General features: G+C 35.2%; 1 non-coding gene across 1 annotated transcript; it reads left to right on the forward strand.

Annotated features, from left to right (window-relative positions):
• Nucleotides 1-10666: 10666 nt before the first annotated feature.
• Nucleotides 10667-10770, forward strand: LOC128117903 (U6 spliceosomal RNA). The gene has a single exon (XR_008220941.1). It is a non-coding gene; the product is annotated as a U6 spliceosomal RNA (small nuclear RNA).
• The last annotated feature ends 15015 nt before the right edge of the window (nucleotides 10771-25785 follow it).

The following is a 25785-nucleotide window of genomic DNA, read 5'->3' on the forward strand; positions in this document are numbered from 1 at the left end:
AATTGTTTCCCTCACCTGTTTCATTGCTTTTTCATGCTTTTCTTTAAGGGATTTATTGTTTTCTTCCACTTTTTTATTTGTCTTTTCCTCTAGTTCTTTATAGATTTCTTCCCATTTTTTGTTTGACTTTTCTCATTTTCTTTATTGATTTCCTCCACGTTTTTGTTTATCTTTTCTCCAATTTCATTTTTTTCATTTTTTCTTGAAAGGCCTCTAGCATCTTCATGATGCTATTCTTAAGGTTGCTTTCTTCTGCTTCTTCCACCTTGTGATGTTCAGGTCTTGCTGTTGGAGGAGGGCTAGTTTCTGGTGATGCTATATTGCTCTTTATGTTGTTGTATGTACTTCTGCCTTGATGTCTGCCTATCTCCTCATCTAATAGGTATAAGAGGTGCCTGTGTCTGAGTGAGTTGCTGTTGGTCCACTCTGCGTTTGTTGTGTCTGTGTCTCAGGAGGTCCTTCTGGGTCTAATCTTAGCTCTTGGTATGATTGGAGCAGGCAGCTTCTGTGTCTCAGCGAGCTGCTCTTGGGTCAACCCAAGCTAGTTGATTCTGTGACTCACAGATTCGTCTTGGTCTTCTCAGGGCTCTTAGTCCAGTCCGAGCTGACAGATTCTGCATTTCAGGAAGCCTCTCTTGGTCCAATGAGAGGTGGTGGATTCTACTTCTCAGAAAGTCACTCTTGGTCAGGGCTGGCAGATTCCCTGTCTCCTGAGTTTACTCTTGGTCCAATGCTGCTCTTTGTTCAATGAGAGCTTTCTCTTTCTCTGGGCCTAATGGGAGCTCTCTGGGCCAGATAGGAGCTGGGGTTTGGTCTCCAAGCCTCAGAAAGTGGCGGGGGTTTGGATGGGTGTGGGGGCAGGGCGTGTAGATTGCAGGGTCTGCTGGGGGGTCTTGGAGAAGGGGAACTTTCCCACAGGAGCCCTGCCCGCTGGCCAGCAACTGGGGTGGAGTTGGGTGGGTCTTCCCCTGGAACGGCTGGGGCCCAGGGATGGGACCTAGGGGCAGGCCTCCCTGGGTATGAACCGAGTCACTCACCCTTTGTTTACTTATAATGACTGGCTTTTTGCTCTGATCTCCAGGCAAGCTTTATTTATTAAAGTGCAAATAAGATATCACCACACTTAAGCATAAATAAAATATCATCACACATTACAGTTATAATAATATCAATAATTTTTTATTGGTAGAACATTATAGTTACTGCTAACACCACTCTACCTTTTACTTAATAACTATGAAAGCAGAAAGATAATTTTCTTAGCGCTTAGTGAAAATTTATTTTCCTACTTGAAATTGTAAATTCTCTTGAATTCTATTAACAGAGATCCAGTGCTTCTTTGAACCAAAGATTAAACAAAAGTTTAAAGAAATATTATGTTTTGTGTACTGGTAATGCAATAGAAACAAAATTAATGTTGTTTAACTAACAGTTAAATATTAGATTTTTTTTAACCATAATTTCTGAACAGTAGTATAACCATTTGAGTTTTTTTGTTGTTGTTGTTTTTGTTTTTGTTTTTCTTATCAGGCCTAGTAATACATTTCAGCCTATGCTTGAGAGTCATTTGAATAGACAAGACTCTTAAACTGTCTGTCAGATTCTTATTGTTTTATTAACCCTGCACATGTTCTCTCCCCCCAGGATTCCCATAGGAAAGGAAGAGAAGAGGAGAGGATGTTTCTGCAAGTGTAGACTTCTGTACCATATGCTTGAACAAATCTGCCATATGTTCAATGTAGAATCTATGGTCCTAAACTGGCTACGAGTGTATGTTTGTTTCCAAGAACAATTCTTTTTGTTGGCTTTGGTTTATATAGCCCTTATAATAACTGTTTACAGTGTTTTTAGTTTGTTTCTTTGGTTTTTTTTCTTCCTATATTATTCCAATTGGATTACGGAGTCACCAATAGCACAAATGTAAATGGTTTCAAATTTCAATTTAAGGGAAGAAAAAAAACAGCAACTTTAGTTTTATTCTTGATCTTGTAGAAGTGGTCCAGGATGTTTTGCTCTTTTTCATTCTTTTAATTTTTTTTTTTTGTGTGTGTGTGTAAAATAAATATATTTCTATATTCACTGTTATACATAAATCTTGTTCAACCTGCACATTGCCTGAGTTTCAAACACAGTTACTTAGTTATGAAATAACATTCAAAGATAGGAGATAAATTTGAGTCTGTCAGTAGAGGATAACCACTTTTCATAAAAATAGCTCCATATGGTTAGTATTTATTGCTTGTATGAAGTTAAATTACTTTAAACACATTAAACATAAGGATGAAAATGTTTTTGCTATGCATATCAATACACTGAAATTTACACAGAACAGGTTTCATACATTTGATAAGTTAATAAGACAATGCTATCCTGAATTCAAATAGAATTCTTACCAAAATTCTGTAAATGTTAAAAAAAATTATTCATGAGTTATGTTTTGGTTTTCTTAGAAGCAGGCAATGATCACTGGTATGAAAATGTTAATTTTTTGCTAGTTATCTATTTGATGTTTTTTTTTTCGTTTTGTTTTTTTTTATTTTATAATTTAATTTAATTTTACATATCAGCCACAGATTCCCTTGTTCTCCCCCCTCCCGCCCACCCACCCCTGCCTTCCCCCCAGCCCACCCCCTATTCCCATCTCCTCCAGGGCAAAGACTTCCCTGGGGGTTGAGTAGATTCAGTCCAGGCAGGTCCAGTCCCCTTCTCCCAGGCTGACGCAAGTGTCCCTGTATAAGCCCCAGGTTCCAAACAGCCAGCACATGCACTGAGGACAGGTCCCAGTCCCAGTGCCTGGATGCCTCCCAAACAGATTAAGCTAATCAACTGTCTCACTTATCCAGAGGTCCTGATCCACTTGGGGGCTCCTCAGCTATTGGTTCATAGTTCATGTGTTTCCATTCATTTGGCTATTTGTCCCTGTGCTTTTTCCAATCTTGGTCTCAATAATTCTTATTCATACAAACCCTCCGCTTTTTCACCAATTGGACTCCTGGAGCTCCACTTGGGGCCTGGCCGTGGATCTCTGCATACGGTTCCCTCAGTCATTGGATGAGGTTTCTAGCATGACAATTAGGGTATTTGGCCATCCTATCACCAGAGTAGGTCAGCTCAGGCTTTCTCTAGACCATTGCCAGTAGTCTATTGTGGGGGTATCTTTGTGGATTTCTGTGGGCCTCTCTAGCACTTTGCTTCTTCCTATTCTCATGTGGTCTTCATTTACCATGGTCTCCTATTCCTTGTTCTCCCTCTCTGTTGTTGATCCAGCTGGGATCTCTCGCTCCCCTAAGCTCTCTTTCCCTTGACACTTGCCCTTTATTACCCCCACTCACGTCCAAGTTGTTCATGTAGATCTCATTCATTTCTCTTTCACTGAGCGATCCCTGTGTCTTTCTTGGGGTTCTGTTTTCTAGGTAGTCTCCCTGGAATTGTGAGTAGCAGTCTAGCCATCTTTGTTTTACATCTAGTATCCTCCTATGAGTGGGGGCATACCATGTTTGTCTTTCTGAGTCTGGGTTACCTCACTCAGGATGATTTTTTTCTAGATCCATCCATTTGCCTGCAAACCTAATGATGTCATTGTTTTTCTCTGCTGAGTAGTATTCCATTGTGTATATGTACCACATTTTGTTTATCCATTCTTCAGTTGAAGGGCATCTAGGTTGTTTCCATGTTCTGGCTATTACAAACAATGCTGATATGAACATAGCTGAGCAAGTGCCCTTGTGGTATGATTGAGCATTCCTTGGGTATATGCCCAAGAATGGTATAGCTGGGTTTTGGGGGAGATGGATTTCCAATTTTCTAAGAAAGCGCCATATTGATTTCCAAAGTGGTTGTACAAGCTTGCATTCCCACCAGCAGTGGAGGAGAGTTCCCCTAGCTCCACATCCTCTCCAGCATAAGCTGTCTACAGTGTATTTGATCTTAGCCATTCTGACAGGTGTAAGGTGGTATCTGAGAGACATCTTGATTTGCATTTCCCTGATGATTAGGGATGTTGAGCAATTCCTTAAATGTATTTCAGCCATTTGAGCTTCCTCTGTTGAGAATTCTGTGATTACTTCTATAGCCTATTTCTTAATTGGACTGTTGGGCATTTTGATGTCTAATTTCTTGAGTTCTTTATATATTCTGGATATCATCCCTCTGTCAGATGTGAGATTGGTGAAGACCTTTTCCCATTCTGTAGGCTGTCGCTTTGCCTTGTTGACCATATCCTCTGCTCTACAAGAGCTTCTCAGTTTCAAGAGGTCCCATTGATTGATTGGCTTTCAGGGTCCAAACAAGACACAAAAGTTCAGAGCAGCAGAATCAAGGTGCAGATTTAGTTATGCACCTGCTCTACACAATATAAAACCAAGCTCCTTTATGTTGATAAGTTATTGACTTAGAGCATACCCTTCTAACAAAATGAAATCAATCAAGGATAGCCAAGAATATTTAGTTAGAGATTTTACAAAATTGTAGAGATGTTCAGAACATGGATTGAAAGCTTTATTAAAGTTAATGTGAAAAATATTTGTGCTAATAATATACAAGTGCACAGCTGTATTCCTGTATATAAATGGTTACATATTGTTTCCCAGAATTTCACAGTTCTTTGGAAAACAACTTTAACCTCTTAAACCATCAAGAAGTCTCCAAAAATGAGAGAAGAGGCTTCTTAAAGTCAAAAGTCACTCATGGTTTTCAGAATCTACTTTATTTAACTTTTCTTCAAATTATAGTTCTGACACTTATTCTTATATCAACAAGAAAATATTTAAAATAATGACATCATCAATATTACTAATTAACTGCAGTTACTTGATGTAATATATACAAAGAAACATTAAAATATGTATCTTTTAAAATAATTTTAAATTTTTCCTTTTTATTAATGATATAAAAACTATAATTTTGACTTTATAGACTATCATAGTAGAATCTTTTCCCTTTTCACCTCCTGCTGTCACCTCCCCTACTCAAATAAAAAAGTAGTCAATGTGTGGGTCTAAGAAATTTCACAGTTATCATCACTCTAAAGTGAGAGGACCTGAGGTTTTATACAGTAACAAAACTTGCATATATTTATATAGTCATACTGTATTTGAATACAGAATGTGACATTTATCAACTGCTGCTTAAAGTGTTTGTGTTTTCTCCAGTTTCTTCATCTCTATATAGAAAAATAATTGCATCTAGTACAAAGTGTTGTGAAAGTTATTTTTGAAAATTCATAGGCAGTTGTGAATTCCTATATTAATGATTAATGGTACTTATAGTTCTAAAATGATTGGGGCTAAAGAGACAGTTTAATGATTAAGAACACTTGTCCTCTTCAGAAGACCTGGGATCAGTTTCCAACACCCACATAACAGCTCACAGCCACCTGTAAGACCAATTCTAGGGGATTTGTTGCCCTCTTATGATTTAATATCTTTGTAAAAATAATTTATTTTTATTTTATGTGTATGAGTGTTTTTTCTGCATGTGTGGCTGCACCACATGTGTCCTTAGAGTTTTATCAATTGTACTTTGTCTGAAACTCACTTTCCTTGCTCTTATAAACATAGGTCCTTGAATTGTAGACACACTTAAATTCAGGATGATTTAATATTGAGATACTTACTAATTACATGTGCATGTAACTTACTGACCAGCAACATCATAATGGGAGATAGTGGTGGACACAAACTGTGGACTAGGCAATACTATTCAACTCACTACACTCAATTTCTTGAATTTAAACTGCGTTGAAGATATTTACTTGTTGGTACATCATTTACAAGAGAATTATTTCCTATGAATTCTGGCCTAGCAGACAAGATGAAATATATAATTAATCCAGTGGAAAATATAATAAGCAGTCCTCATTTTTCAGAACAAACTATAAGGGGTATTAAATTCTTTAGTATTTTTAAATTAAAGGTATACTTTAATGTTATATATGATTATACTGCTTAGATATCAAATTAGGAAATATAAATCAAAGCAATGTCAATATAATGTAAGGTCTACAATGAAATTTAAGATAATATGCTGAATATGGATATTTGATGAAAATTCATTCATATATCATTGAAAATAGTTTAATATTGAATGAACTCAATACAATTTATTTAGAATGACTTTGAGTATGTAATGATAGCTCTGATTTGTGAACAGATGCTAAAACATTAATAAAAGGTAATTCCTATGGTGGGGATAATCTGACACAACTTATGTGAAAGGACACAAAAACAAGTCAATAAAATATTAAAACTTTATTTTTCAATTCATTGTTGTTGTTTAAATAATAATGTCTCCCATGGGCTCAAATGCTTTAATGCTTGATCTTCAGTTACTAGAATTGTTTTTGAAGAATTGGGAGATGTGGCCTTGAAGGGGCAGTATTTCAAAAGCTCACACCATTCCCAGTTATCTCTCTCTGCTTTATGGCTGTTATCAGAACATGTAAGCTCTCAGCTAATGCTTAGCACTATGTCTTCTTAACTGCTGCCATGCTCACTCACCACCATGGTGGTCATGGACTAACCCTCCGGAACCATGTTTCCCCAAATTGGATGTTTTATTTATTCATTGCCTAAAACATGGTGTTTTGTCACAATAGCAAAGGATGCCTGCTTCTTTCTTTCTTCATGAATTATACATTATATGTTTCACAATTATTTTAAAATGTTACTAGGTTATAGACCTTTTTGTTTGTCTTTGCTTTAAATGGTCAGCTTTCAACATCTCTATGGCTAAAAGTTTGCACATCTGCCTGGCTATTTCTGTAAAATAAATTCTCAGAAGTAAAATAGCTGTGTCCAAGTGTATGAATCATATTTAGGAGCCTAGAGCATCTTGCCAAATTGAATGTCAAGAAAATGTTAATCATCTTGTTTATAATGACCTCTGGTAGCATAATTAAGGGTCATTCACCTATGTCTTAGTCCAAACTGGGTATTTTATGCTTTACAATTTTACTCTTTTTAAACCTTTGCCAAATATGTAAGGAAAATGAAGTGACAAGTAGATATTTCCTTTTGTAGGGGAAAAAGCCTTTCACATTGCTGGTATGCACATCTTTTCTCATGTAATGAAGTCTTACTAGCCTAATATCGCATGTTCTCTGAGTCCCTCAGTTGCACTGTTACAGAGGATGTGAAATACTTTTTTTCTGTTTAGTACATGTCAATGGAAATATTGCCCCTGGGCCATAGGGCCTAGGTCTCTTATTTCTTGCCCTGGGGTACATTTTAACCTGGGGACTAAAGGACATTTCAACTGCCTACTATCTAAATAAGTAGACAATCTAGCCTAACTGAGGATTCAGTATTAAGTTATGTGTGCATAGTAATTAGCAAGACTCAACACAATTAAATTCATTTTTAAATAAGGAAGATAGTTTGCAGTATACATCACCCACCAGTTTGATTTTGTTGTCAATTTTCATTGTCAGGAGTAAATGGAAGCAAGTAGTAATTTCAGGAACCTGAAAAGACTTCCAACTGAAATTTTATTATTTTACATATTGAAATTATTTTTGTTGCTAAATAGTTGTATATCTGTAAATCATTTATATTTACCTATTTTTGTACTGAGGTAGTTCTTAGAGTAATTTCATTTAAATACTATCTTCAGTTAGGTATTCAACCTTATCGTATCATGGTTATATATATATATATATATATATATATATATATATATATATATATATATATATATATGTAAAGATTCTATTCCTTATAGTTTCTATTTTTGTTTTCAACCACTTGTTTTTAAAGATAATGATAGAAGCTAAGTTTTTAGTCTGATGAAATAAGCCCAATATGATTAAATGTTTGGCAAATACTTTTCAGGTAACTTTCAGCTCTTTTACAATATAACTGTTAACTTGTTCAACTTTGATAGAATTACTTGGAAACATCAAAGTATTTTTGACAGATTATGCTAATTGTACAATTTATATTTTCAGGTAAAACTAATTAACATACCTTTTGTGTATAATGTGAAATATTACCATATCACTTTTAATGTATTTGTCTCATTCATGTTCAAACCTTATATTTTCAGTCTTCAACTGATAGCAGGACCATCATCATAAATATTTGTTTAGCAAGTGAATTGTGCTTATCTAGACTACAGCAATAATATTCAAAGTTTATTCCTTCAACTAGCAGTATCATCATCTCCTCAAAACTTGTCAAATTAGACAAAGTGATTTTGATGTAAAGTACAATTTATTAAAAAAGATGAGTGTGGTGCTCAAGACCTGTAATCTGAACACTTGGGAGAATGAAGCAAGAGGATCACCATGATCAATGTCAGCCTAGGCTACAAAGTGACTTCAAGGCCAGCATGAACTATATAACAAAACACTACGTCAAAGATAAAGCCCAAACCAAAACAAAAGCACACAAAATAAAAAATAAATTAAAGGCCGGGCGGTGGTGGCGCACGCCTTTAATCCCAGCACTCGGGAGGCAGAGCCAGGCGGATCTCTGTGAGTTCGAGGCCAGCCTGGGCTACCAAGTGAGTTCCAGGAAAGGCGCAAAAGCTACACAGAGAAACCCTGTCTCGAAAAAACCAAATAAAATAAAATAAAATAAAATAAATAAATAAATAAATAAATTAAAAAGAGCTTCAGAACAAGGTTAATTACTGGTCCTATGGCTCTCATTTTCTCATATTTAAAGGGTCAGTTGAATAATGGTTTATCATACTTCTACAAATTTTTTTTTTAAGATTGGATTTCTTTTTTTTTAAGATTTATCTATTTATTATGTGTTCTGCAGGTATGCCTGCAGCCCAGAAGAGGGCACCAGGTCTCCTACAGATGGTTGTGAGCTACCATGTGGTTGCTGAGAATTGAACTCAGAACCTTTGGAAGAGCAGCAAGTGCTCTTAAACTCTGAGCCATATCTTCAGCACACTTCTACAGAATTTAACACTTGTGGATTTAACACTATGCTCTTCAGTCTCTATTTTCTCTACGTCATACTTGAATACTCAAATCTATCCTTTTATATATTTGTACCATTTATTTTCATTTTCTTGCACTTCCATACTGTGTGTTATCCATATATGCTTGTGTTCTACAGTTTCTTTATAAGGATTTTAATTTTTTTTAATATGTGTTGAATGTTTTGCCTTCATGTGTGTATGTGTACTTTGTGCACATAGTGCCTGTGTCAGCCAGAAAAGGGCATCATATCCCCTGGTGCTAGAGTTACAGATAGTTCTGAGCTGCTATGTGGGAACCCAGGTCCTCTACAAGAGCAGCATGTGCTCTTAACTACTGAGCTCTCTCTCCAGCCCCTTATTTTATTTATTTTGTGAACATTTCCCCTTGTATTTGCCATTGAAAATGTGTGTGTTGTGTCTTCATTCTTTCAATGGCTATTGTGCAAATCTAAGCCTTTATAAATACTGAGGAGTGTAGTTAGTTGTTTGTTTGTTTTTAACTTTTCATTCTTTGGAGGCTAGCCACCCAGCTTCCAAATAAATACACAGAGACTTATTCTTACTTATAAATGCTTAGTTTAGATTGGCTTGTTTCTAGCCAGCTTTATTTTCTTAAATTATCCCATCTAACTTTTGCCTGTGGGCTTTCATCTTTCTCTGTTCTATATGTCTTTCTTTACTCCTTACTCCATGTCTGGCTATGTGGCTGGAAGGCCAGCCCCTAGCATCATCTCTCCTCCATTTTTGCTTCTCTTATTCTCTCCTCCTCTTTATTCTCTCTGCCTGCCAGCCCCACCTATTTCTCTCTCCTGCATAGCTATTGGATGTTTAGTTCTTTATTAGCACATCAGGTGTTTTAGACAGGCAAAGTAACACAGCTTCACAGAGTTAAACAAATGCAACATAAAAGAACACAACACAACTTTGCATCATTAAACAAATATTCCACAGCATAAAGGAATGGAACACATATTTAACTAATATGCCACAACAGTGGAGGATCTGGAAGGAGTCAGGAGAGGGGAATAAACATGATAAAAGTATTTTGTTTAAAAAATGTAAATAAAAAATGGAAAAAAATAAATTCTTGTCTTTTCATTTTTTAATTGTTCTGTTTTACTTTTTCACTATTCATGGAACCAGGATAGATAATAAATAATCATGCATATAATGTTAGTTTATAATGTTAAGTATATATTTACTATTATCCAAATATATAGTGTACTTTGAGCACATCCCCACCATACCCTGCTCCCCTCCCCTTTCTTGCCCTCCCACCTGTTATTTCTCTTTGTTCTCCTGGTAAATTTTCCTTTGACTTTCAAATCATATGTAAATAAATTATTTTATGTATCCATATAAGGTCTAAGACTCACAAGTGAGACAAAATGTGATATTTGTGCTTTTGAGATTGATCTAATTTACTTAATCTGATTATCTCCAATTACATCTAGTTTCCTGAAACTTACATAATACCATTCTTCTTTGTGGCTAAATACATATGACTATGTATTTATAGTCAGATATCAAATATATTGAATTTTCTTCATCTGTTCTTATACTGATAGGCACCTAGATTCATTCTTTCCATGGCTTCTCTATCCTGAATAATGTTGCAATAAACCTAGATGTGCTAGTACCTCTGTGATGTGTTGATACAGAGTCATTAAAACAACCTAGTCAAAAAATGACCAAATGAAATGACAAGACATTTCTAAAAACACAAAGTATGGTGCCCACTTCGGCAGTACATATACTAAAATTTGAATGATGCAAAGATTATCATGGCCCCTGCACAAGAATGACATGTAAATTCATGAAGTGTTCCATAGTTTTTCCAAGAGGAGTCCCAGTGAAGGCCCAGCATCAATAGTATCGCAGGAACCAGAGGTCTCAAACCAGACCAATGACTCTGCAATTAACACTTGCACACACAGATATATGGATGAAAGGTTTTACTACGTGACTCACTATATCACACTACAGATTTCATGACAAGATTTTTTTCCTTTTTTCTCTTAAATTTTATTTTACTTTATTTTGTGGAGGGTGGGTTACATTACAAGGGCAGAGGGAAGATACAAACAGACAGGAAATGACTTGGATCGAGATACATGATATGAAAGACACAAAGAATAAACAAAAGACAGTTAACAAAAAACAAAGTATGTACAAATGGTCAATGAATATGTAAAAAAAAAGTCCAACATCAATGGTTTTCAAAGAAATCCAAATTAAACGTTATTGCATTTTTATCTCACCTCACTCATAATGGCAGTCATCAAGAAAACAAATTGTGGTGAGGATTTTAACAAAAGGAAACCCTTGTGCACACCTGGTACAGCCATTGTGGAAATCAGTAGGGAAGTTCCTCACAAGACTAACAAAATATCACATGAATATATCACATGACCCAGCAATATTAATCCTGGTATTTATGCAGTTGTCCTTTTTTTTAAGTCAAAATTTTTATAGGGCATCATATAGGATTATAGCTCATTGGTTCAAATAATTCAAGGTTTGAAAATTAAGTTAATAAAATACTGTTTAAAGTCTTTCCCACACTGACTCTTTTTGCTTACAAGGACAAAAATTATTCAGTTTTCAAACACTGATTTCATTTACCCTTTCCTGTATCCTCCCCAACTGAATAAACCAAAAATAATTTCTTTGCTTACAAAAAAATGTTCTTTCACTTCTCTTCCATGCTCATTGCTATAATGATATTCAAAATGTTTCCTACTCAACACAAGTAAAATTCAAAACATTAATTTCTGCCATAGGTCATATTTGAATAACTATTTTTGCTGGTGAATTGAGTTTGATACATGGAACCCATAGAAAGGTAGAAGGAGGGAACCCACTCTATAAAAATTGTCTTCTGATTTTCATAAGCTAATATATACACAAAATCTCTCTTTGTTTCTCTGTATGTGTCTTTCACACACAATAATAGTAATAAATAATAGTTTAAAAGAACAAAGCATAATGATATATATAAAAAGCATAACGATTATATATGTTATATATATATATTACTTTAAATTAAAAACATTACTTTGAATGTCAGCAAAAATTAATTTAACATATATTAAAATATTTTAACAAAACCAAAAAGAAAAAGTTATTGAATTAATCCTGTTTCTAACATATTTCTATAACTTCACTTTAAATAGTATAAATCTAAGTATCTGTGCCTAAATTCAAGAAACACTAGACAACTTTGTGTGTGTTTGTGTGTGTGTGTGTGTGTGTGTGTGTGTGTGTGTGTGTGTGTGACTCTGGCACTGAACTCAAGACTCAGTCTCTTCTCCTGAGTGTCAGGTTTGACAGCCAGCCTGGTCAAATGATACTATTCTTATTTGTGCATTGATGCACACTTCATGCATATCTTCTGTACATTTTAATTGTTTGTGTTCACAACAGCAACTTTGGTTTGTATGTGCAAAAGTTAGAATACCATAACTTCAACATGTTGGTTGTAAGAAACCAAATCTGAATGAGGATTATGTAATCTTATGAAAAAAAATGCTTGTTTTGCTTTTTTCTTTGTTTATGATGCTTCATGTCTTTTACCTAAAAGCCAAGAGTAACTTCAGATGAATACTGAATGTGTCAAATCATCATTAGTCTTATGAGAGCACGATTTCATTTTACCTTGCAAGTGAGCTGTATGATTTTGGTAGAAAATAGGTAACAATTCATTGAAGTTAAGTTTGATATATCAACTGGCAAAAGACAAAACTTTACTTGTTGTTCAGAGAGATGGAAACTGAACTAAGAGAGAATGTTTGCAGAGGTAAGTACATGCAGCACATTCTGGACTTTACTTTCTCCATTGGCTTTGGGCTTAAGCACTCCACCTGGAATACAGCTGTCTGCAGGTCACAGTAATTAACGGAAGATGAATGTTCAGTGGCTCAGCGTAAATCATTAGGAAAGCAAAATTATTTTCATAGTCTTTGTTTGGTGTATGGTAATAATGTGTTTTCTGTTCTCTGTCATTTGAAAAAAGACTAAGATCTCATGGTGCAACTCTCATGTGCATTTGTTTTTCTTTGTCTTATCCTCTCTGAATTTCTTATGAAACAAAGCTTTATCTTTAAAATTATTTAATGGAGGCTGGAGAGATCGTTTAGTGGGTAAGAGAACTTGTTGCTCTTCCAAAGAACCTAAGTTTCATTCTCAGTATCTACATGGTGGCTAACAACTGTCTGTAACTCCAGTTCCAGAGTACTGGATACCCACTTCTGCCCTCTGGGGGGGGCACCAGTTATGCATATAAAGTAAAATTAAATAAACCTTTAAACCCCAAATTAGATTATTTAATTTGTGCAGGAGAGATTATTCAATGCTTAAGATCACTTGTTCCTATTGCAGAGGACCTGGGTTCTGTTCCCAGTACCTACAAGGCTGCTCACAATCTCTGTTACTCCAATTCTAGGATACCCGATGCTCTCTTCTGGTCTCTTCAGGCAATGCACACAGGTGGTGTACACAAACTCATGCAAGCAAAACATTCATACACATAAATAAATCTTAAAAATTATTTAATCACATTCCCCTGGACTAGACATGATTCCCCAGATGCAGACGTGTTGTAAGGATTCCCGTGCAGGGAGAGATGAACCCAGGAAGCCCAACTAAAGAAACAGAAGAAATGAGAAAGTCAGTAACATGCTAAAGGAATATTACTGTTATAAGCTTGAAACTACATTCCACAAGAGATTCTCTGAGGAATTGTGCAGACTAGAGTTCAGGAAAGCCCCAGTGAAGAGTAGGAAAGCTGGCACATTCATTTATCATTTGTATTCATCACTGACTATGGAATACCCTTGGTTAATCCTTAGGATTTCTTAACTGCTCTGATTGTGGAGCTAACAAGAGGTTCCTGTACTATAAAAAGCCCACGGTAAAGCAAAAAAGTAAGCTCTATAGATGAAAATTGGACACTATGCAGACACTGTCTCATATGGCAGAAGTAAAAGCAGGCCCTAGAAGAGATATCTCAGTGGATCAGTAATATGTGTCAAATTATTTGTGCATACATTGAAGAATTATCTTCTTGTAACCTTTCCTATGCTAAGCATTGGTGAAATAACAGGAAGATACAAACCAACAAAGTCAGCAATCTGGTCTCCATTGTATGTATCTTCTTTTTAAGTTCCCACACAAAATGATCTTCAACCTTTTATGTCTTCTCAAGAATAGTTTAAGCTTTCCTCCTTCTCTCTATCCTAGTTTAAGCTCCCACCACAACTACATGAAAATTGTGACTACTGAACCAATCTCTGTACTGGACTTTCTAACACTTTCACATTGCTTAAAATTATTTAATGATTCTCCAGAGGTTTCAGAATAAAATTCACAATCTTGATTATCTTCCCAGAATCACTGTAGTTTCTCTCCCAGAGTCCCATTCCCTCCTTATTCTTTGTTTCTCCATTTCACCACATTACATACAGTCTCCTACAGTACACATTCTCATCTTCTTTTAAAATGATTTTCCCAAGTACTAGGTCCTGTTTGGTTGTAGTCTCTTGGAGGCCTGATCTTTCCTGCAAAGGAAATGGAAGGGAAGTGAATATGGAGGAGAGGACAGGTATGGGGGAGCTGGGAGGAATGGAGGGAAGGTAAACTGTGGTTGTGATGTATTGTACGAGAGAAGAATATTTTCAATAAAAATGTTTCCACTTCTGAGCAGAAATTTCTGTAAATGTTCTTTATTTACTAACTCCTGTTGTCTGATCTCATATTTTCCAGTATCACTTGGCTCCCCTCATCTAAATCTCTGTACTGTCCCTGCTTGTTCTCTTACCATTAGCTTTACATGTCCTTAAGATGATGTTTTAGGACACAGTATTGTGAATATTCTATTGTCTGTCTATCAAACTCCCCCATGAACTCACTGAAGGCAAAAATTAGTGTATTTCACACCATTTTCCATGACTGTGAGTATGAAATTCTGTCATTTTCAGTAATGCTAAGGGAATGGGCATTAACAAAAGAAGACAATGTCTATTGACTTCAATGATCCCACAGGCTAAGTCAGGGTATGTGTCCCTAAGGAACTTGCAGTCTGATGGTCTTATACTTTTTGAAAACTTAATTACATGCCAGATCAGTATATGCAATAACCATAAGTGTCTCCCTGTTGAGTTTATGTGACCTTAGAAAGCATGATTGAGTCTGAAATATTCATGATAAAACAAATTTCCTTGGTCGCAGCTGTAGGCTTCATTCTGGGTAATTATCGTCCTAATTTCTTCCAATAATTCCTGCTGAGTCCCTCTACAACCTTCCATATCTCCAGGCTCCAAGTCTTTTGAATCTGATGAAAGTCTTGCATTTAGTTCATAGGAGTCCTAGTGGTTTAGTATTCTATGGTCTTCTCCAATTCATTTTGTAGAAACTTATAATGCAGGCTTAAAAAGGCAATGAGACAGCTGGAAAAAGGTTGCTTTCACTCTGCCTTTATTTAGCAGTTGCTTTGTAAGGCAAGAAAATAGCATCATTTTCATGATTCATCATCTCGTTTCCTCTATAATAGTATCAAAACGAAGTGAGATGTCAGTGGATTTATAGCAATAAAGTTTGTTATCAAGAGTGCTGCAAGCTCTTTTATTTGATTTGTGAGTAAAAAATGTTTTAAATGAGAAGACTACTCCAATATTTCAAATTTGTCAAGGCTAACTCAAGAATTAATGAGACCAGTTTACCATACTGACAGATTTTTCCCCTTGATCAAACTTTAGACAGGCTGCTCTGAGCACTCTGTTCAACTAGGCCTTGCTGCTCTTGGTTCCTGTCTTCAGTTTTTCTAGTTCAGTTGTAACAAGAGTTGCTGTCCTGTCACTTGCATTAGAATCCCCTTACCCTTTATGCCTCCTCTGAGGTATATTCTGCCCAACAAGCCCCCATCCCCACTTGGTTCCTTAACTATACATTTCTGGCTTCCTTGTGTTTACACAAAGTTCAATGTCTCTCCCACCTTGTCGCAGTTTCAAATGTATTGAAATAGTAACAAATAATGTAAAAAAAAAAACCTACCATCTTAACATTTTTCATATTTTTAGTGTTAAATTACTGAGCATTGTACCCACAAATTTAAAAACATCTACTTTTTTCTAAAATTAAATCTAAATTATAAAACATATTTTCCCACCAAAGTATCCATCCAAACAATGGACTAGAGGCATATGCAGAATAATCTACTCAATTTGTCACGGTGATATTGCTAATAATTTTTCCATGGTAACTCTTCTTCTCCAGGTCTTTCTTGATGCTATTCCTTCTGCCTTGAACATTGTTCCACCTCTTGTCACAAGGCCAACTCTACCTCTGAGGCTGAAACTCAGCCTTCATCTATTATCTCTGTCAACCAATAGTACTTCCTGTCCTCCTTAATCTCCTATAATTATATATGTATTGAATTTAAAATAATTAGCAGATATACAATTATATCCTCACTTAGTAGTTTCTCACGTTTTTGCATTTTCAATACAGCAGCCCTGTTATATTTACTAATTTATACTCAAATGGAAAAGGAAATAGTATAACTTATGTTAGTGAATGTTTTTGGAACAAGTTGCTTATAGGATTATTATGTGGGCAAAAGTTAGTGAATAAAATAATAACATGTGGTGTAAATTATACATTATACGTAGTTAAAACAGACCAAAGGTGGCATATCCCTATGCTCACTAACCACAATAGAATGTAGACTTTCATAAAGTTTGCAAAGCTTGCAGGTGAATATATCACATATCTAGTGTTTTAGCCACTTAAATTTAATAGCACATGTTTTAAATTGAATACACACATATACCACTTGTCCAGCTCAGTGGGCATTTCCCCCCTCCATCTCATGTACAATCTATTATACCACCAGTCTATGGAAGAATCTATCTGAGAAAAGCAGGGTGATTACTTTCTGAACAACTGAAAATGTGTGTTTTTCTGGTCTTCATCTTACTGCTATTCACATGTTCCAGACAAAATATCTCCGAAAGAGGAATGACATGAAGACCATAAACAACTCCCTTTTCCAGACTATTTCCTCTCATGTTGCCTAGGGAGATTACAGATGTAACTGGCCTGATGACTTGTTCTCACTAATAAACAGAGTTATCTTTAGAACTCCACAAACATGCACAGTTTACGAATTAAAAGGAACATCATTTTCATTTTTGTCTTTTCACTCTCAATATGTTCTTACACTAAAATAAACACAGACTAGTCCAGAATAGCATAAAGACTGTCAGATGCTTCAAAAGAAAGTAAATTATACAGCATTTTGTCATTTAAAGGAATTAAGCATTTATAAAAGGTGATGGTTTTTCTCATCATTTGTCCAATTAAAGGGTTGGAGCTGTAACTCAGAATTACTTGTAGGGAATTGTCCACCTAATTGTGCATGAGTTGTGCTTTATATGCTGAGTTTATCCAACTATTTCTTCAGTAAAATGGCTTGGAATACATTTTCCTCCTGATTATACAAGGGAAGCAACCCATAATATGAGTTTACATCTACTTTGACTTATAAAATACAGAATTTAGAAAGAAAAATGAAATGAAAAAAAAAAGACATATCACTTTCTGCCACAGCTAACATATTCATCAAGTAAGTAAAATTTGTGCTACTAAAGAGCTTGATAACCTTGTCATAATGAAGCCTTAACTCCCAATGCATGAGAAACACCATACTTTGTCCTTAACAGCAATGATGTAACTCAAGGCTCACAGTGGATGTATGAAACCACAAGGAGTAAGAAACTCTCTTACTTTTCAGTATGTCTTTTCACACACTTCCATAACTTTGATAATGATTTACTTACGCATTAGTCACAGAAAACTAATAAAAATAATGGTTAATAATAAAAATACTAGCTCTAATATATTGAAACTATGACAATGTGATAACAGAAGTCTATTAAGCAGCAAATGATACCACAAGGACATGCTACATGGAGGGCTGAGTCACATCTTTGGCAGAATAGGCCAGAATGGCACAAGATTTTTTTTTCTCAACACTGAAAAAGCATACATTTAAAAATGTATGATTTTTTTTTACTTCCAGAATTTTCAATTTAATAATTTTAGAAATTGGATTCCTATGGGAAAGCAGATGGATATAAAGGGAACTATGGTACTCTACAGTTTATTTATAACCTAAATGTTTCTAAATCTATAAAACTCACTAATAGAATTTTGTGCAAGGATTCACCAGTAACAGTTTGTGAAATAAACTAATGTAGTAGCACCAATAAATCCCCCTTTAAAAATTAAAAATACCTTTTAAAAATGCATCATTACCAATGTTATTTGATTTTATAATTTTATATATTTTGTACTTAATACTTCATTTTATTGAAATATTTCATTTATTGAGACATAAACTAAGGATACGGTATTGTAGATTTTACTTTACATATTATTGATGTCATTGTTGTTGCATGGCAAACAGTAATTTTCAGATAAAAATTCAAACTTCATAACCAATTTTCTAATTAAATAAACTAAGCCTGACTCTATCTACCAGCTCTTATATCAACAAAAATGTTGACAAATAAGAGTTCCCCATGGGAGAACTTACCCTTTTAGAGGAGGGGAGGAGGGGTGGGTTGGGAAGGGGAAGGCAGGGGGGAGAGCAGGAGGAGGGATGAGAGAGGGATCTGTGGTTGGTATGTAAAATGAATAAAAAATAAATAAAAAAATAATGATCTGAGGCTCAGAAGCCAGGATTGGTTCAAATGTCGAATAGACAAATGTGCAAAACAAAACACAGAAAGGTCTATAGGCTAAAGGAAAGACCTGTTTGTACTTTGACTCATTATCTTTCCTAATTCTTGTCAATTTGTAATCTTCAGACCACTTTTGTCTCTGTCCCTCAAGAATTTGTTACAAATGTAAACTATTCACCTACATCCTAGACCAACTGAATCAAAAATTTTTGTTGATAAGTCTCCAAGAATTGAATTCTTACAAATATGTGGAATTGCAATGCAAGATAAAATCAGATAACTAATATTTTCACCCATTTGTAATTGTATATTTTTTTCATTCATCCATCACATATTGCTGAGTTTTTATCATGTTCTGTGTGCTAGGAAAGTAATAGGAGCATGAATAAAAAATTAAAGGTTTTAAGAGCAACCATTTCCCATGACAAGAAATTTTCATAACTAAGGTAATTTACTCAAAGTATAAGCATTATAACTCACAAATTATTTTCACCACACTATAGCTGGAAGATTTCTCTGGTCCCACCCAGCTCCTGACTCCACGTTCCTCTGGTCCTGCCTGGCCTCGCAGCCCCTCAGCCACCTATAAAATAATCATTCAGAGGCTTAATATTAATTATCAATTGTATGGCCTATAGCAGGCTTCTTGCTAGCTAGCTCTTATAACTTAACCCATTTCTATTAATTCATAAGTTGCCATGTAGCTGTGGCATTACCAGTCTGCTGGCATCTTGCTTCTCCTTTGGCAGCAGTTGGCATCTCTTCTGACTCTGCCTTTCTCTTTCCCGTCTCTGTCCTTAGATTTCCCACCTGCCTCTAAGCTGCCTTGCCATAGACCAAAGCAGCTTTCTTTATCAACCAGTCAGAGCAACACATATTCACAGCATGCAGAAAGATATCCCACAGCACCGTACCGTTTAAAACCCCACTTCCATATAATATAAACACATGACAGTAGTCAACTTTGTTGGAAAAGTGCCTAGTTCTGCTTCAGAAAATCTAGCATGGTTGTCTAGAGGAAGAGATATGAATTATCTTAAATTTTTAATTGTACTTTTCAAGAAAAATCAAGTTAAATAAAAGCAAGAGATAATAGATATCTATTAAGTTTGACCTAACTTCAGTCATTTAAGTTGGAGCTGTTCTAGAAAAACTCAGTCCTAATATAGGAGGTAGGACCATCATGAACGTGTTATGAGTCTGATGAAAGAGAGACAAAGAGATGTAAGATTGCATAGAGTATATTTTGAGTGATTTGCAAGAGAATGGTTCTCAATGGCATCAATACCATTTGGATTCATACAAGTGGGAAGAATCAGATGTGTTATAACAAAAGTGGCTTCATCAGTCCTGGAACTCACCTAATTTGTCTTAAAAATGGGAGAATGAGTTTGACAGAGGATTAGAAAAACTCTAGCTACACATATGTGCGAGTTTAAGCATTAAGAAGAGAGAAAGAGAGAGCAGAGCATTTGAATAAGAGTAATGTGGAGCCTTGGAATTAGGAAGATTTCACAGGATGGAGGAAGGGAAAGGTTGATGAGCTGAGCAGTCCATTTCCCATTCCACTTCAGACAAATTCAGCACCAATCAAAATCTTACAGTCACATGAGGATCTAAGTCAGGCCCACTGAGTAAAACTGAGTTAAAATTCCTAAGCAATGGGAATTGTTAAAAAACAAATTACTGCTGCATCAAGTTTTGGTGTTTGAGGTGATTAGTTATTCAGAATCTAGGGACTGTGACAGATTGAAATTTTGGGAATACAAACCAGTTTTGTTTCCATGTTAAAGCTTTCAGTGACCCCTATTTGATTGCTCTTAGCAATCTCCCCATCTTAGGTATACGTTGTTTCATCCCTAAACAAATTTTGCTCCATACATACAGGCTTACACATATAGGTGCCTGTGTATGATATTCTTCTTTGTACTTTGGTAAAACCCTTGTTTTTACTTATTGGACTATCTACATGAGCTTATCTACCTAAGCCATATTCTGCACATGTATCGCCATTACTTTGTAGTCCTTTTGGATTTCACCTTTAAGTTTTTGTTATACCATACACATATCCACTAGTGTAATAAAATCATATTCAAAATAATGTGTATCTGTCTATGCTTTACACTTTCTACCAATAAACTTAAAGACATTTAGGATCATAATTAACACTTAATAGATTTCAAAAAATAGTTGTTGAGAAGTTGAATTTAAAAATTGTCTTTGATAAAAAGTTTCTCTGAAGGAATCAAAATAATTATGTAATTCTGTCTTTTAAAATAATATACTTATTTTTCATTTTATGTGTATGAGTGTTTTGCGTGCATGTATGTACATATCTGCATACAGTTCTTGGCATGGCCAGGAGAGGGAACCAGATTCCCATGGAGCTGGAGTTACTGAGGGTGTGTGCTGTCATGTGTGTGGTGGGAACTGAACCCTCATCCTCTGTAAGAACAGCAAGTGCTCTTAGCTGCTTAGCTATCTCTCCAGCTCACCAGTTTTCAACCATTGAATTATATATTCAGTTTCAACAAAATACATCTCCCTCTGAGAGAGAATCTTATGTGAGATAGAATAATCCTCTCCCTCTCTATCTATCTATCTATCTATCTATCTATCTATCTATCTATCTATCTATACACATATATAAACATATATGTATGTAAAGAATATATATTGAACAAAATTCTTGACATTGACCCTTGGGTTCTAACAAATTCCCATTGCTTAAGATTTATAGACAGAGTTAAATCATATTTCAATTTCATTTCTTCACTCTATAATATAATATGTCAGTGTTTGGAGGTTCTCATTAGTTCACTATATTTGATTTTCCCCATGGAATTTGGCTATTTTGATGTTGGCAGAGGTTTTATGAAACTTCACAGCTAATTCATAGCAGGCAATTTGTAAGCTAGAAAAGAGAATACTAGCCAGAATTTGAAATGTTTTTCATTTTATTGCATATCACTGATTTAAAATATTTAAATATTTTATTTAATATTGTGACATGAAGAAGTATCACAACTGTTATAAAAACAAAATGGACAATTATACTAAATGTTTTTAAAAGTTTATTAGAAAAAAATTGATTAAATTGATATAAGGGTGCTTCCAACATAATTTAGATTAAAAATGAAATTTTGCTTCAGTCTAGATATTTAAATACTCGTAAACCTCTTATTTAATGATTCCAAGCTACTTAAAATTTTAACTCATTCATTAACATGTTCCTTCTCAGAAATACGTGAACTAAAATCTTGAATGAAAAGTGGCTTTTCAAATAGTTAAACAAAATTATTGTTGTTTACAGTAGATATATTTAAAGTTTATTTACTAAGAAAATAAAACAGAGAGTTTTGGAGCAGAATGTTTCTGTAATAGCGTAATTCAAATTGGACTATTTCAAAATATTGAAAATTAGCAGACATGTCTTATGAGATCTTACAGTAATAATCAAAATCCAGTCAGAAATTGAAATAGAAAAATATTATCTTCATTAAATGTCATTTGTTGTTATTTTAAATATCTTGCATATATGTTTATTTGGTTAATTTTTTCTGCAAAATGTACCTACAAATCAATCTAATGTTGAATGTAAGAAATATGTGAGTTAAAAGCTATTCTTACACAGAATATATTTAATAGAAATCAATCAATAGTTGCTGAACACTTTAATACATATATCTTAAATGTATATATAATTTCAAGTCAAACATGTGTATTCAAACTCAAGTTCCACCATATAGTAGTGAGTCATTCAAAAAATAGTTCTGGAACCTGAACAGAATTATCAAAAGAAGAAGAAATGGCTAATAAATACCTCAGACAATGTAACTCACCCCTAATAATTAGATTAATGCAAATCAAGACAACCTTGAGATTTCATTATACCCTTTCTTACAGAATGGCAAAGATCAATGGAATATGTGACAACAAATACTGGGTTGGAAGTGTGGGGAAAAATAAAACCTCATCACTGTTTGTGGAATCAAAACTTGTGTAACCACCATAGAAATCTACAAAAGCTAAACATAAATCTACAGTAAGACCAGCTACACTACTTGGCATATTCCCAAAAGACTTGGAATCCTACTCCACAGATACTTACTCAGCCATTTTGATTGCTGCTCTATTCACAATAGCTAGGAAATGGAAACAACCTAAATGTCCTTCAACTGCTGAATGGATAATAAAAATGGGCCACAAAAATACTATGAAAATCTATTCAGCTGTAAAGAAAAATAAAATCATGAACTTTGCAGGTAAATGAATGAAAGTAGAATAGATGATATTGAGTAATGTAATCCAGACCTAGAAAGACAAACATCACATTTTCTCTATAATCTGAGTCTCCTCGCTCCAAATCTTAAGATATGGGTATATATTGTAGAGTAACTGCACAAACAAGGAGTCTAAAATGTGCTGGTGTGGAAAAGTAATAGAGAGTGAAATACCAGAATACAAGGAATCTGATGGAGGAAATGAGGAAAATGGGTGGACTGTAATTAAGGAGGACAGAGGAAGATAAATACAAAAGAAGGAGGGAAGAGGGTAAAATAAAGTAAAAATGTCTAAAAAAATGTCATAAGGAGTCATACTATTGACTATCTACCCCAAAATACGTATAGTACACTTAAGTCAGTGTATACATATGAACATATATATTCAAATACACATACACATAAATATATAGTTTAAGTGAAATTTTCTCATCTGGGCTGACAATACTCCTTCCAAGGGCCAAAGATCATCTAACAAAACCTCCATCACCAGGCATGAGAAGGCCTCTTTCAAGGTGTTATTCAAGGTTGTCTAATGGATTCCCAAAACATTAGAGGCTATTGCTATTGTCTTTATTGATCCTCACAAATGGAAGGTAATTCCCTACTGCTAAAGACACCACGCACTTCAGAAGTAGAGCCCAGAAGCTCCTGAGCTAGAACTGACCCCAAATCCTCCTTCCTGAAGACTAGCTTTCATGTTATCAGAAGGCAACATACAAGCTTTCAAAGGAGAGAAACAACCAACAGTCCTACGCAACAAGTATATTTACTTATTATTAAGAAATTTTTATTCATTTTACATACCAATCACAGATCCCCCTCTTCCTTTCTCCTGCCCCTCCAACATCCCCCACAACCCACCCCCCATTTCCACCTCCTCCAAGGCAGGGCCTCCCGTGAGGAGTCAGCAGAGCCTGGTACATTCAGTAAGGCAGGTCCAAGCCCCTCCCCCTGTATCAAGGCTGTGCAAGGTGTCCTACCATAAGTAGTGGGCTCCAAAAAGCCAGCTCATGCACCAGGGATGGATCCTGATCATACTGCCAGGGGGCCTCTTAAGCAGATTAAGCTACACAACTGCCTCACTTATGCAGAGAGCCTAGTCCAGTCTCATGGAGGCTCTGAAGGTGTTGGTCTAAATTTCATGAGTGCTCACTAGATTGATTTGGTTGTCTCTATAGGTTTCTCCATCATAATCTTGAATACACATTCTTAAATCAAATGAGAGGTATTTAATTTAAACTGGTTTCAATAACAAATGATAGTTTTATGCTGACTATGTGCCAGGAAAACTAAGTAGACTGTGATTTCTAGAAAAATAGGATCCAAATTCAAATTATCCCAATATCCTCAGAAACTTCAACAACTAAAAATAAGATAGATTTTATTCAAGAAACATATGTGACCTGGTTGTATTTGGTGTTAACTTGACAAGCCAAAGTCTTCTGGGAAGAGGAAACTTCAATTGAGAAAATTCCTCCATGAGATTGGCCTGTAGGCAAGACTTTGGGACATTTTCTTGATTAATGATTATTGTGGAAGAGCTTGGCCTACTGTGGCTAGTACCACCTCTGGGTAGGTGGTATTGGGTGATACAAGAAAGCAAACTGAGCAAGCCATGAAGAGCAAATCAGTAATCAATATTCCTTAATGGTCTGTTCTTCAGTTCTTGACTCGAGGTTCCTGCCTTGAGTTCTTCCTGCCTTGACTTCCCTTCATGATGAACTGTAAGCTGTAAAATGTGTAAACTGCTTCCTCCTCAAGTTGCTTTTGGTCACAGTCTTCACCACAGTGATAGAAAAACTAGAACAATCTCCTAGCACATAACTGAGTAAAAATAACTTGTAGTAACGCACTAACTTCAACACAGGTACATGAAAGACATGAATTAGCTGATTTCGAAATCAGATGGTGTGTGTACAATGACTTCCATGATGATATACACTATAGAAATGGATATATGGTTTGAATAACGTTCTCCAGATAGCTCAAGTCAAATAATGTTAAGAGGAAATTTCACAGACTTTGTACAATATTATTTCAGAGTTTCTTTGAGAAATACCTTGAGCCAAATAAAGCCCAAAAGGTTTGCCTCACACCCCAGTGTTCAGTGAGAAGAAACAAATCTAGAAAAGGGTCCTGCTGGGATCAATACTACAAAAATTCCTCTTATCACTGGGTAAGTTTTAGATAGTTTACACCTAGCTTATTCAACCTGGCTACCTCTTCTGCCTCTAAACTCAAGGTTCTGAGAAAGCCATCTAAAGTTATACACAAAAGATAGTGATGAAAGTGTCATTTTAGAATGCCCTGAGACCTTATTCAGTTTGCTAGGAGCATAGAAGAGATGCCTCTATACAACATATCATATTTCCTCACCCAAGTGTTTTCCAAGATGGTATCCAAAGAACTTAACTTGACTACTTTTTTGTCCTTAATAAATAGGATCTTTTTGACCATTATTGTTTCTTCCTGTCAGAAGGGTGGACTTAGTTTCTGGCAACAACTCTAGGTATAAAACATAATAATTGTATAAAATTGATAATGTTGGAGCATCACAAATTGTTTTCATTGGAATAGACATCAACAGTAAACTTAACCTTTAATCACTATCTCAGTTCAACATTCTAAACAATTGACTGTTGACTGATTTTTTTTCACTATACCATACTGGTCAATTACACAGTTTTCACTATCATCTAATTATCAGCTTCAAACAGGCACACATATAGGTAGAATTTTCAAAGCTCTTTTTCCTTATGGCTTAGTTTAGCAGTAAAATTGATGCTACTTCAATCACCATGACATCCCATTGCTCTACTTGA

The sequence above is a fragment of the Peromyscus californicus genome, unplaced genomic scaffold (assembly GCF_007827085.1).
Source record: "Peromyscus californicus insignis strain IS unplaced genomic scaffold, ASM782708v3 Scaffold_10__1_contigs__length_136768540, whole genome shotgun sequence".
Classification (NCBI taxonomy): domain Eukaryota; kingdom Metazoa; phylum Chordata; class Mammalia; order Rodentia; family Cricetidae; genus Peromyscus; species Peromyscus californicus.